This window comes from Halyomorpha halys, unplaced genomic scaffold (assembly GCF_000696795.3).
Source record: "Halyomorpha halys isolate HHAL.00 unplaced genomic scaffold, Hhal_1.1 Scaffold176.1, whole genome shotgun sequence".
Classification (NCBI taxonomy): domain Eukaryota; kingdom Metazoa; phylum Arthropoda; class Insecta; order Hemiptera; family Pentatomidae; genus Halyomorpha; species Halyomorpha halys.
In genome coordinates, this window is record NW_027106234.1 from 351,153 (window position 1) to 363,913 (window position 12,761).

The 12,761-nt window shown below is 31.2% G+C and overlaps 1 protein-coding gene and 1 long non-coding RNA gene across 4 annotated transcripts in view; one reads left to right on the forward strand and one right to left on the reverse strand.

Moving 5' to 3' along the window:
- The window catches only part of LOC136795095 (uncharacterized), a 219,299-nt gene that overhangs the window by 50,003 nt on the left and 156,535 nt on the right, over positions 1 to 12,761 (reverse strand). The window lies entirely within an intron of this gene.
- LOC106679083 (major facilitator superfamily domain-containing protein 12) overlaps positions 1 to 12,761 on the forward strand; it is a 214,742-nt gene that overhangs the window by 19,403 nt on the left and 182,578 nt on the right. Inside the window, exon 2 of one of the 2 annotated variants that reach the window (XM_067044601.1) lies at positions 7,524 to 7,575. The exons of the other annotated variant lie outside the window; for it this stretch is intronic. The gene's annotated coding sequence lies outside the window, so the exon portion shown is untranslated. The remainder of the gene's footprint in view (positions 1 to 7,523; positions 7,576 to 12,761) is intronic. 2 annotated transcript variants of the gene reach the window in all.

A 12,761-nucleotide genomic window follows, 5' to 3' on the forward strand; every position in this document is an offset into this window, starting at 1 on the left:
TACATGCTTGTACCTTATCATTATGATATTATTTATATTAACTTAGCAAAACATGTTTTGTTCTTTCATGTACGTAGCGTTTAAGAGAGGATTTGTTGTAGTTGCTAATTTATTTTATTAATGGATTTTCCTAAAACTTTGTTTATGTAGAAGTTTGTGTTGAAACAAGTTGGAAAAAAGTGGAGTTTCAAGTCTTGGAGTTTGGCAAATTATGGTTTAAAATTATTGGCGTATTTGCATGAACCCTCAGACACATGTGGAATATTTGCTGACTTAGTAGTGTTGAAATCAGCGTTTCCACGTCCGTAGCCGTTCTTTCAAAGATTTTATTTAAAAAATGGAAATTGGATTTATGAAGTTATTAAATTAATAGAAATGAAGGAGCTACTTTTGTTTGTAAAACGATGAAAAGAATGGGAAAAGGCTATGTAGGTCGCATTGAATAAAATAGCTTTGCATTGAATTAAAAATTATAATTGTAACCTTAACGATCGGCATTTATTTTTAGTTATCGATTTCTTACTTCAAGGTGAATTTCATTATAAAATTGACTATAAATATATTATCAATATTTAGTTAAAATATTTTAAATTGTCGTACTTAAAAGCAGAATGATTTATATATACTAAATAAAATAAAATAATACTGAAAAAACTTAAGCATTTTAATAGTATGCTATATTTCAGTTAAAAGAAACAAAAACAATTCCTATCTGCAGTCAAAAGACCAAAAAATATATACATTTTTTTCCTGAAAGTATAAATATTGCTTTGAAAAAAAGTCTCTTATTTAATTATTAATTATGATTTATTGTTTGAGCGGGCGAATATAATATTTTGTCTTCAGTGGAGTATTTTCATCTCATGTTCCCTAGTTTCAAATTCAGCATAATCATGAAAAAAAAAAAAACCTTCCATTAAAAGTAGTTTTATATTTCACGTTTTGGGATTACTACGCGGTATTGCATTTTAGTTCATTTACTGTAAATAGTGCATCATAGCAAGCAATTTCAAGTAGTAGATCATCAACCATTAACCCCCATAAACAAAAAAAACAATTTTGTTTTACCAGAACTGGAGATGGTCGTAAACCACCTGCTCTGAGTGCATATGGATTTCATAGCGCTTTAGGCAAGCTATTGAATACCAAGAAACCATGGTTGTTTCTGTCTCAATCGGGGCAGAACTTAGTGTTTTTAAATTTGCTCTTTAAGATCCACTGTTTAGGATTTATAGACAAAAACAAAAATAAGAACTATGCTTTCGTTATTCATTATTTTATCAAACTAATTAGTTGCTTCGTAACTCGTCGTTTTAGGACTGCTAGAATTACATTTCCGTGTTAAATATGGACTCATATGTAGTACATCTCAGTTTTTTGCAAAATTAATAATACATGTCATTACGTGACTCATAGACGTTGCGTACCTCCTTAACACCTCCTTAACCTTAAGATCCCATTCGTTGCAGATTTGACCCAAAACAGATATGCGTCTTTTCATTCCAAACTCCTTAACCATCCTAACCCATTAATTCTTAATCTTTCATCCTTAACAATCCCTGATAATCCTCCGAGGCGTCTGAAAAGAAGATGGCCACGGGACCTTCTAATTTAAATTAATGTTTGAAGTACCACCCATTGGTGGTACTTCAAACAATGGGTGGTTCCTTCCCAAGATTTTCAAGTGTATATGAAACATACTACATATTTACCTATTGTATTATTTTGTACAGTTGTAAATTACATTAAATAAATAATTAAAAAAAAAAATTATTTGCAGATGTATGTACCATGGCTTGGGTTTTGTTTATTGGGTTCTTTTACTTCTAATTTGTGGAGCCTATCGATTTTCTTGTTTTGATAAATTTAAAATTCGTTTCTCAATTTTTTCTAAACTCTATCGATACCTCCCTAACATTACCAGTGGTTAACTCTATGTATAATAGTATTTAAAAGTTGTGATTCCAAGTTGGGCGCTCTTTCTGAGTTCGTGCAGTTCTGTAACACGTGTTTCTTGTTATTTTAGTTGCTTATTTAACGACATAAATAAATTAATTGCTACTCTACTTTGATGGTATGAGACTCCTACTCTGTTTAAAAATGTAATTTGATGTAATAAGTTCTAGTCTAGGCCGGAATCGAATATACATCCCGCTCATAAACGATCTCTCACGAATTATTCATCGTATTAACGGTTTGAAATTCATACAAAGCCTAGCGTATGAGACGCTAACACTTGAACAAGATTTTCTTATGCAATCGAGTGATCTCAGTCCGCGATTTCCTTGTGGCTATTACTCATTTAATTAGAGAAATGTAAGAATCAAATGCAGATAATAATAGAAAGTCGGTTGGATCATTATGGCTTAGCCTAAACCCAAAGTTCTTGTTGCCGTTTTGAACTGATATGAAGTATATGTTTTTATTGCTTAAAAGGATTCTCGAATAGAAAAAATAACTTTTTTGTAATGTGAGATTGAAGCCGTGTTATAAACCTTGTTAATCTAGTTAAGAACTTCGATTTATTATAAGCTTCTAGATTGTTATAATTGTTACGAAATCTATTTATTGCCCACTTACTGCATCATGTCATACCATTAAAATAAATATAGCAGAAATAAGTTTATATGATTAGTAGGTTTTTTTATGGCACTCGTTTAATTGAAGCATATCCTTCCAGGCATTATGAAGGAGCTATATTAGGGGTATTCATGATCTTTAGTTAAACATGTTAAATAGAAAAACTTATGTTAAGTGGAGAAATAATTCCTTCTTTTACCATGTTAAATCTCTTCCTCACAAGTCAGAAGATCAACAAGGCAGTCAGTGGCCAAACTTTCATACAAATTCCATTTTAGGCATAATGAATTAACCCAAAAGTTTGAAGTAAACAATAACCTGAAGTTTTGGAAGGAAAGGTTATAAAAAAAATTGCTCAGAAAATCAGCTAGAAGTTAACACATAAGTTAAATAAATAACATGACTTTAAATAGGGCTGTTCACAATCCTATACTTATAACATTTAGTATGGTAAAAAAATTTACATTTAACACATCATGAATACCTCTAATGAATGTTGTCATGATAGCACAAAAGCCCAAGAGAAGAAAAAAGTCAGTTTTTCACCTCAATTTTTTATTACTTTGAAAACTCGGTATAATTATTTGTAAAAATTGATAAGTATTATTAAGTAAGTATTGAAGTATTGTGTAAAGAGTGAATAAATAATGGTGCCTGTTTCTACTCGTTAAAAATAATAATTTTTCATTCGGAGCTTAATATGTTTGAAACTGCCTAAAACAATAAAAAAAACCTAATAGAACATCATTTAAAGTAGAGTAAATTTGCTAAAATATGAGCCCTAGTTAGTTTATGTTCAATAAGTCCCGAAATACATTTTAAAAAAAAGCAGCAACATTTCATCAAATATATACTGACAAATCAGTATTCAGTGAATTTATTGTGGGAAATCAATATCTCTGGAACCATATGACGTACAGATGTCTATTAGTACCCAAATTAATTCTAGCCTAATGAACTATAAAGTAGTTATGACGTTTATCTTTTTTGACGTAGTAGCTTTCATATTTGCTAAAATAAATTTATTTCTACTAGTTCGGACAAAATTTCATAGGCAAAATTCATATTCTTATGCAAATATAGAAACTACTACCCCTACGAAGGTAAACCACTTTATAGTACATAAAATATCTTTAATTTGATTGCTGGCAGACATCTCTACGTCTCATGGTCCATGTGATATTGATTGCCCACAATGAATTCACCAACAACTGATTTTTCAGTAAACTTTTTATGAAATGTTGCTTTTACGTCTAATGGTTTCTGTGATAAAGTTTTTCATAAATTCAAAATTGTGTCCTTAATGCTCCCTTTTTTGTCAGAAATAAAATTATCCACTAAGACCTTAATGTTTCATTTGTAACCGATCTTGCCCGAACCAGATATCAATCCTTCCATTATAAACTCCCTAACCACTCAAACCCATTAGTTTCTAATCTTCCTTCCTCTTTTATTCTGGACGATCCGCCGAGGCGTCTGAAAAGAAGATGGCCTCGAGACGTTATATTGTAAAAATGTTTTTAGAGTGCTACAGGTAGTTTCTCTACATGCTTGTACCTTATCATTATGATATTATTTCAAATTAACTCGATGTATTTTATGTGCAGTTGTAAATATCAGTAAATAAATAAAAAAAAAAATTGTGTCCGAACATCTAGAAACCAACATTTAGTGAATTTATTTTAGAAAATATTATGAAAACTACTACTTCTACGAATTTTAACTACTTTATAGCTCACCAAACTAGCTTTAATTTGAGTGCTAATAGACATCTATACGTCTCATGGTTTCTGAGATATATATTTCCCAAAGTAAATTAATTAACTACTATATAAAATTTACTCTACTTTAAATGATGTTCTATTAGGTTTTCTAGAGTTGTATGTAGTTTTAAAGATATGGTCCTCCTAAAAAAAAACTTTTTTTTGTTTTAAAATTTTGAAACAACTGCCATATTGTATTTCCCCTAACTATAATTGTCAGACTCATCAATTTAGACTAGTAATTATAGGTAGTTTTCATTAAAGTAATAAAAAATTGGGGTGAAATAACCGACTTAAATTCTTTCGGCCTCTTATACTTCGATATCTGATTCTATATTCTGGTCGAAATTTACAGAACCGTCAAAAACACCAATTGCATTGACATCACACTGCTGAGAAAAAGTTGAGTTTGAACTCACGGAAAATCTGGGCCATCTTCCTCTTTTCAAAAATCTTATTTAATTCTTTTCCTTACTATCCTCTACTTTACATCTTCACCTTTATATCTTTCCTTTCTCTTCCACTACTTTTAAAATCTGGGGTTTTCTTCTTTTCCGCTCTCCATATATTCGTATCATTTGTATTTTTTTTCCAGATATTTCCTTTGTTTGTGTGGTTTCTGCCCCATTATAAAGTCTAATTGTATCAGTTCATAGATACAAGTATGATTAATATTTAAATTTTAATACGTTTAGTTTCATAATAGACGACAATTAGTATTTCTCTGAATTCAACCTACCCTAGTAACGATTCATAATTTCTATATCTAGTGTTAAAGCCTTTTTACCATTTTCCTAAAAATGGTTAGAGCCATCCTTTCGAATTATTCCGACATATAAATGTAGATTTAATTGGTCTTTAGTATCACCTAGGTCTTATTCTGATTAAATTAGTCTGAAATGGCTTAAGTGCCAAATTTTTGACATTACATCTTTTAAGATATCTTTAATTTATTTTTTAATTTGAAGAAATTAAACCTGTATAATTGACAGTATTTATAAAACATGCATAATTATGAACTATGAAATAATTTAATAATTAATTGAAAAGGAATATGAATATTTTCTTGTTTCCGTGAATGTTATGACATTATTCCTTACAACCATTGATGATTTTTTCTTGTGATTGTATTATAAATTTCCTGTCTGACGTAAAGCTTGATTTTGTTTATTCGTTCCTCTTACTTTTAATGTTTTGTTTCAAGACACTTATCCTTAAAAGTTTGACTATCCACTACTCAATGTGAATCGTGAAATTGAACCCCAAAATGTTTGAAACTTTTAATCCTTACATTTGTGTCCTCGACTAAACTCATATTGATTATAACCAATACCTTCTATTCCATACATATACCTTTCCTATTTCAGTATTTCACCTTACAAATGTTTTTAACATCATGCAAAAATGATAGTACCTTCTAAAAAACGCACCTGGACATGATCTCATCACATTACTGATTCTAAAACTGTTTCCTCAAAAAGCGATCCTGTACCTTACCATCATAATTAGTGTATTCCAAACCACAGGTCGGTTTATAATTTTAATATTGCCACATCTGACAGAAACGTTTTCATTTTATTTGGAATTGTACGTATTCCAAAGATAGTATCGCTGGGGTTACTCTCTCAGTTGAAGTCCCGAAGCTATTAGGGGGCCAGAAAGTAAGCCCCTCGGTATGCGTCAAATATTAAATTTAAAAAATACTTTTTTTTTGTCAGATTTGCTGCTATTAAAGCTATTTAGCGTTATTTTTCCGATCCTTGTTAATTATCTTAGCCGGCCTATTTTCCTTTTGCAGGTCATGGACTTGAACATGTTCTAAATCGCCTATATGCTTTATTCCTAGAATTATTTATTTATTTATTTAATGTAATTTACAGCTGTACAAAATAATACAATAAGTAAATATGTTTTATGTTTCATATACACTTGAAAATCTTGGGAAGGAACCACCCATTGGTGGTACTTCCTAGAATTACCGCGCTTGTTTCGTGATCTCCAGTTTGGATTTCGAACTAGTCGTTCTACTATTGAGGTTTCGTGTAGTGGGCCTTATCTACTCTATGCTGGAGCGCGGACGGTAGTGCACGGGTATCTTTCTCAACATTAAACAGGCCTTTGGTCGAGTTTGGCACCCCAGACAGAATCACCAAACTCTGCCAATTCCTCTTCACTACGTTTGTTTTTTAATTTTCATTTCTGCCTCATGGAGACTTCAAAGTAAATTAAATTTTTTCCTATTCATTCATATTTTCGAAGACTGTCGGTGTTCCTCAAGGTAGTTTTATAAGTCACATTCTCTTAAAGGTTTATAAAGCTTACGTTAAAGCCCAATTTAACTTGTATTAACTAAAGATTTATATGAGTTATCAGCAAATAATAGCCCATCTATTATTCCAAAGTTTTCAGTTTGACTGTGTTCACTTACACACAGTGTCGAAAACTAGGCTAAAATAAATTACCCTTCGACGTAAATAGGCTAAAATAAATTACTTCTGACAATATCCGTTCCACTTACATGTGTTTACTAAATAGTTATCTGGATAAGTGACTAACTTTGATCTCTTATTGCTACGCTAGATTGGGGCTACATAACATTACTCATTGTTACTGAGTACTTCACTTCAACTTTATTAGAGAATCGCTTGAAACTTAAAAAAAAAAAATGCTTATTTAATTGGCTATTCATGTTGATGTTGGGGACTCCACTAAATATCGAAGTCATGCTGTATTTAATTCTTACTATCTCAAATCCTTATTTTTTTATGTTTGTTTTTAAATATCACTATTTAATATAAACAATTATAAATTTAAATGTTGAGTAATTTTAGCTGAATCCTTGGTATTCTTAGATATTACTCTTACTTTTTACTTTGCATTTTATATATTTTCTTGTTTTATTTATTTATTTATTCTTAATATCTGTATATCATAAACTCATTCTTTTTGTATCTTGACTTTGCTGCCCCAAAGTGTGGCGAAATTTCAACGTGGATTGAGTAGTTTAACGTTATGGGGCATTGAGCTGTGATTGGTTTCTGAAAGGATTATAGAATTTATTTTTCTCTTTTTTTATTATTTTTTTTTATAGCAGGAACAAAATTTTACTTCTAATTGCTTCTCTTGATTATGTTTTATTTAACTTTTTATATTTTTAAAACATTTTATGACATTTTTTAGGTTAAGAAGAATACTCGAGTGAAATTCAATGCCGCTGTACTCATAGTATAAGGTAAATATTTATAATTGCTTTTTTCTTTAAAAATTCTAAATTAGTCAAAACTAATTTGATAATAAAGCGGGGTGTCATCTCTGATATTTTAATAGATTTTGTCATCTAAATATGTTATAATTTGATAATTAAAACTTGTAATTACTTCCATTAATTCCGTAATTATCAATTGTATTGTTTCTTCGTACATAGCTGTAATGTATATATTTGCAGATATATACATTACAAATATCAATATATATTTGTTAGCTGTTGGTGGTGTTGGGTACATTTGGTGGTAGTCCAGTCAAATCAGGCTGATTTTGGGCCATTTTGGAACATAATTCGCAATGTTTTCAAGCTTTGTTTTGTAATGTTATTCGGGACTATCTACTAATAAATATACCAGAAGTCCAGATGTGTAGGGGATGAGCGAGAGGGTAGGAGGCAAAAGACTATTTCAAGGAGAATTTTTTTTTATGACCCCCTTCCTGGTCATATCGGACTTATCAGAGGGGGTAGGGTTATCTGCAGGTTACCACCTTATTCTAATCAAGTTTTCATTTCGTGGGACCACCATAGAAATAAAAGTTGACTCCAGGCCGAATTCGACTACGAACGGCCACAAAGTAGAAATACAACCCTTTTTTACCTCTTCAATGCTTTATTCCTTTGGACCTTTGCAGCTTGAACTAACCCAGCTTCTTAAACCTTTCCAACTTCCATGTTTTTCCATTCTACAACTTTAAGGGTTATTTCGTCCAGTCTAAAACTTTGTTTTTCCTTTATGTAATGCCCACCTATCATCGACACCTAAGGCTGTCGTTTTGAAGTGGTGTTTCTCTTGCCATAAAACATGTAATATACGAGGATGAAAAGATTAATAATGAGCTAATTTAAACTCTTTTTTTTTTTAATAATTTATTTATTGATATTTACAACTGTATACATATATACACATCAAGTAAATGTGATGTAAGTGATATTATGACTTGATAAAAACAGAACTCCAAAAACATTTCTAAAGGAGAAGATCTCGAGGCCATCTTCTTTTCAGACGCCTAGGAGGATTATTAGGTAGTGAAGGAGAAGCCAGGTTAGAAACGAGTTGGTTTGGGTGGTTGGGAAGTTTATTATGGAAGGATTGGTATCTGGTTCTGGCCAAATCGGCAACATAGGGGACATTGAGGTACTGATGGATGATTTTATTTGTGACAAAGTAAGGAGCATTAAGGATTTTGGACTGTAAGGATTGGATTCGAGAGGAATTGGATGGCTTAGTGGAGCCCCATAGCTCAACTCCGTATGTCCAAATAGGCCTTATAATAGTCATGTAGATCAGTCTTTTGTAATACATTGGAAGTTTTGACCGTTTGTCTAGTAAATGTTGTAATAGTCGGAATCGACGAGCAGTTTCCTGTCTTTTCAGTCTTGTATGAGAATTCCATGTCAGTCGTTTTTCCAGATTTAGTCCTAAGTAACGGATCTGTTCAACAGGAATAAGTGGGGTATTATTAAAAGATACTATTTAAACTCAAAACGTAAAAAGTATTATTAGTTTTTGCTAATATCTCGTAATCTATCAATTCTACGAGAAAATACTTAAAATAATACAAAATAGGGGAATAACTTCTCAATAATAAAGGATTGAGTTCTTAGTTTATGTGATTATTAGAATATTAGGTTGTTATTAAAATTACCATGTATTTGTTGGAAAAGCGACGCTCGAAGCTGTCGCTAGCTGTTATTATTAAGAAGGGTGTGTGAATTCCTTCTCTTGTTTATATAGGTTGGGGTTCGTTACCAAATTACGAATAAAAAAAAAATTGTAAAAGGGTTGAAAACATGGGGTAGAGTTTCGTCTTGTGGTTGAGCCTTTGATGAACTTACCTTAATGCAAAGGCTATGATGGGTCTTAGTTACCTTAAAAAATTTTGCACTCAACATCTTTGGATGAAATTCTTGAGTAGAAATAGTATTCTCATACTTGATACTCCAATATAATTTGTATGCCGACGACCTACAAATATATATATCTTTTCATCCTTTTGACTTGATTGAGGCATTCTGTAAGCTTCAGGATGGCTGCTTAAATCCTGTAAAAATCCAGAAAAAAGTAAGGCCATTCTCATCGGATCAAAACCCTTCCTTATTTCCCTTACTATCTATTATTATATCTCAACAACATAACTATCCAGTTTCAAAACACCACAAAAAACCTAGGAGTCACCTTTGATCAACCCTTAACATGGAATTGACATATGTCCCAAATAACTCGAAAAACCATCTCAATCCTTAAACAGCTCCTAAAATCCCGTGATTCATTTCCTCAAAGTACTCGCCAACTTCTAGTATCTTCCCTTATTCTCCCACTTATGTATAGAGGACTATCCATTGAACAAGAAAAGAGACTAAAAAGACTAATGAACTGCTTTATATGATTCATTTTCGGTATTGCTAGGCGTTCCCATATCTCACATTACTATTCCGAACAAATCTGGCTCTATCCCAGTATCCGGAGACTATATAATACCTCCTTGGCACATTTATATATATCAAATCCTAATAACAAAAAAACCTTCCTGCATCATTGATATCCTCATCCTACGTTTATCCATTCACCCATGAAACTCAAAATCCTAACCTATAGAACTGCTTCCTGTTCAAAAATCTTTTGCTGTCCGAGCTACCTCGTTTTGGAATTCCTTACTTATATCCATTCGTAAAGCTTCCTACTTAACCTCATTCAAACATCTCCTGGACTATCAAACTTCCATGAGCTTGTAATAGGGGTATTCATGATCTTTAGTTTAACATGTTAAAGGGAAAAACTTATGTTAAATGGAGAAATATTTCCTTCTTTTACCATGTTAAAACGATATAACATGTAACATGGCTGAGAGTCTGTTACTAGGTCTGTTAAATGGAGAATGACGACACAAAACAGAACAGGTGAGCTTGTCACCGTTTTATTTGTTGTTGTGTTAGGTTACTTACTCGTAGTTTGTGTTTGTTTTGTCTTGTGTTTTGGACTTTTTAAAAAAGACAATCAGTAGCCAAACTTTTACACTTCTACTTTTCACTTATTTTAGGCATGTTGTAATAAATTACTGTAATCAAAACTTAGAAGTAAACAATAACATGAAGTTTTGGAAGGAAAGGTTACTAAAAAAGTTGCTCAGGAAATCCACTAGGAGCTCTTATGCATTTACCATTTATTATGACTTTAAATAGGGCTGCTCACAATGCTATACTAATAACATTTAACATGGTAAATCATTTTACATTTAACACAACATCTTGAATACCCCTAATGTAAGTTAATGTAGCCAGACAAAGGTGCTAAAACTGTTCATAATTGTTATTCTAAGCGGACTAAGTGTCCCAGAATAATGATTGATTTTCATTCATTTCATTCTTTCATGCATTCATTCATTCATACTTCTCACATGACAGGGTGCACGACTTAAGAATGTGGGTTGTCTAATACTAATAGTGAATTTTTATAAATGCACAAATAGAAATTATTTGTTCACTTTCCTATATAAATTTATTTAAAAAATTGCTAACATTAACCATATATTTCATTGTTATGAATTAATAATTAGTATGGCGATGAAAAATTGTCTACAACTTAATCGGTTTAAAATAAATTAATTATTTAAATAACTATTTGTAATTTATCTATGTACCTGTTCAATATTTGTTCTATTTTTAACCGTAGGTTACTTTTACGTTTTATTTTTCTTAATAGGTAGTTACATATTTCGAATTTAACGTTCAATTTAAATAGTTAATTAATCATGCAAGTATAAATTGTGTATGATTAATTGAAATAATGATAGATTTTTTTGGCTTAAAAAAATATATAGTTAAAAATAAATAAATAATTGTGGTTAAAGATCTATGCAAAGTACACACTTACTTAAATTAAGTCTTTTTCAATTGGGTCTGCTTTGTGACCCTGCTCAGATGCTTCAAGGTTGGAGTTCTTTCATCTGTCCCACGTGCGATGTTTTTTTTGTTTGTTTTTCCCGGCCATATTTCTGCCCTGATTCTTTTTGATCTTATTGTTAATTGGATATTTTAACCAATATTTTATATCTTAATTGATTTAATTTTTAGTATTAAAAATATTCGTACATGTGCATAATCTTTATTACAATTAAGTTTCATTCTTCAAACACCTTGTCGGTTCTGAGTATTATAAAACGCCCACAACTTCCAACGCATAACAAGTTCTTACCTAAAATAAAGCAAATTTTATTAATCGAAAATTTAAATCGATTTGAAACATTTTCTTTAAGCTCTACTTGCTGATTGAGGAGATTTCCCATGCTGAATGGTATGCTAAGGGTGTTATTTTTTAAAATATAGGTTGCCCTAGGTAATCTAGTCAGCGAAAACAGCTTGCAATTAATTAAATTGAAGACTTGAAATTCTAAATGATTCTAGTGCAAACGAAATGAAAACAACTTGTGTCATGCAAAGGGATCTATTATTTAGATCAACGAGACATCTCAGCTCCCTCCTTCTACTAGTCAAAGACCCCAAGAAGAGAAAAAGTTATTTCATCCCAATTTTTTTTTAGTTTAATGAAGCCAAAATTGATGAGTCAGCCAATCATAGTTAGGGGAATAAAAAATGGCAGCTATACCAAAACGATGAAAATTCGGAGCTTCATATCTTTGAAATTACCTACAACACTAAACAACCTAATACAGCATCATTTAAAGAAGAGTAAATTTGCTAAAATATGAGTCTTAAATTGGCTATTTATGTCCAGTAATTCCCAAGATATAATTTTTAAAAAAGCAACATTTCATAAAAAATGTACTAAAAATCAGTTAGTGAATTTATTCCGGAATCATTAGACATACAGATGTCTATTTAATTGACGTTTATTGTGCTTGAAAGTATTTCAAGCCATTTATCTTGTAGGAGTATTAGTTTTCTTGATATTTGCCAAAATAAATTCAAAAGATGTTGATTTCTAATTATTTTCCAACGTTTTGCCCCACTCTATGGGGCTGTTCAAGTTGATAGCTTTGGTGTCTTCATCCCCGATGAAGCTCAACAAAGTGGGGCAAAACGTCGCGAAAAAAAAATAGTTGTAAACTATTATTCTTTTGACCGCAACTCTGACCATCTTCTTCATTATTTGAAATTATACGGTCAATTATGTATATGTATTTATATAATAATAA